Below are 2,231 nucleotides of genomic sequence, written 5' to 3' on the forward strand. Positions count from 1 at the left end.
GGACTACAGGCATGCATCACCACACCCAGCTAATTTTCTATTTTTTGTAGAGACAGGGTCTTGCTCTTGCTCAGGCTGATCTCGAACTCCTGAGCTCAAGCGATCCTCCTGCCTCAGCCTCACAAAGTGCTAGGATTACAAGCATGAGCCACCACACCAGGTCTTGAATTATTTCTTTAACATCCTCCAAAGGTGACTAATGAATTTCTTTTTAATAGATTTCCCCTGAAAGTACCCAGACCTGACCACAGACCTACTGAGTCAATGTCTCCACAGATAGGACCTAGCCTCTGCATGTTTAAAAGCCTTCCTGAGTGATTCGAAGCATGGTGTAAAGCCTAGTTATTGAAAATGTCTGGGCCAGGTGACTGCTACAGTCCTTCCCAGCACCACTATTCTTCAAGTCCACAATGTGCAATTAATTATAGATTGCTTATATCACTACCCCTTCTTCTCCTCTCTCTAACACTGCTGGTGAAATAGTGTCAACCAGATGTTCAGACAACAGCCAGACATTCTCAATAACTTAGCAGCCAATTCCTTAAAAGAGCTGCTCGGGTGGCCAGGAATACCTTTATTTTCCACCCAAAGGGTAGAGATTGGTACCTTCAGAGCTACAAAGAGTTGAAGATGTCCCTGATGTTCTTCAGTCCTCCAATTCCACACTCCCAGAGATCATGGGCACATGGATTAATGTCTGAAATTCACCTGTAGAGTCAGCTCTTCTTGCCATGAAGTATTCATGAAGGCAACACACAAGGGGCCTTCCAACGGGGGCCAAGCCAACAAGCCATGAGTCACTATGGTTATCTGCCTATGGAAACATAAGAAAGGCATTTACTGGACTATAGGGACAAATTCATTCAAATCCTGCGTCTTCCACTTCCTATGTGAATAGCGGCAAGTTACCTAATCTCTTTGTCCCTTGGATTCACTGCCTCTAAAATGGGGATAATAATAGTAACTATCTCTTTGAGTTAATCTGAAGATTAAATAGGTTTAATACATATAAAGTGCTCAAAACAGTGTTTTGCTTTTAGATTGCTAACCACTATTATTATTACAGCCAGGAATGCCACCTGTGTGGTAACTTAAAATCAATAACAGGATGGCTAGATACAAGCAGACCACAAATTGTGGCTTTCAAAAAAAACTCAGCGTCCATAAGGACATCGAGATCAAGAATAGAGCAGAAAATAGTTCTCCTTTTCCACATTATAAGAGTAGCTACACAAATACTGTTAGCTGGAGGGGGGAAGGGTCACAGTATCCACAAATTTTAGTAAAACATAGCTCAAACCCTACCATGCTTTTAATTCCACAGTTTATGGGAGTTCAAAGTCCCCCTTGTACTCACGCCAACAATACTTTTTGCAACGTTATGTGACCACTTCAGACTCCAGCCTCTTGCTTTTTGAGGTACACCCCATATACCATGTCATATTGACCTAGGTGAGAAATGCAGCCCTTTCTTCAATTTACGCTCACTCTTACAGAGCATACATGAAATGAATGGGCTTTGCTGGCAATTTGGGGGAAAGAAAAAAGAAGTTTACCTCACATCAGTGAAAACCACCTCCTGCAGTAATGTAGATGCAGATATTCTTGAACTATCCTTGAGTCATTGCTGTCCAGCAGAACTATCGATGATGATGGAAATGTTCTACTACTGCATTAATGCAGTTGCCACTAGCCACATGTGGCTTTTGAGCATTTAAAATGTGGCCAGTGTGACTGAAAAATTGAATTTTAACTTTATTTAATTTTACCATATTTAAATTTAAATAACCATATGTGCCTAGTGGCTACCTTATTTATAGCACAGTTCTAGTCCCTTCCCTGTAGCCTCATGGGCTTTTTACCCCAGAGTCCCAGTGCTCTCCATCTTTCTCATTCTTCTCATCGTCTTTTCAGATGTTCCCTAATTTTATGCCAAGCAGCTTATCCTTCTACAAGGATGCTTTAGCACCTGCTGACAGCCATATTTTTGGATCTCTACTTACCACTTACCATGTAATTCTTGGCAAGTTACTTAATTTCTTTGTGCCTAGACTCATTGCCTCTAAATTGGGTATAATAACAGTAACTATGGCCGGGTGCAGTGGTACACACCATAGTTTGGGAGGCTGAGGCGGGAGGATCACTTGAGGCCAGGAGTTTGAGACCAGCCTGAGCAACATAGAGAGACTCGATCTCTACAACAACAACAACAACAACAATAAAAAATCAAG

The sequence above is a fragment of the Propithecus coquereli genome, unplaced genomic scaffold, assembly GCF_000956105.1.
Source record: "Propithecus coquereli isolate 6110/MARCELLA unplaced genomic scaffold, Pcoq_1.0 Scaffold214, whole genome shotgun sequence".
In the NCBI taxonomy this organism is placed as follows: domain Eukaryota; kingdom Metazoa; phylum Chordata; class Mammalia; order Primates; family Indriidae; genus Propithecus; species Propithecus coquereli.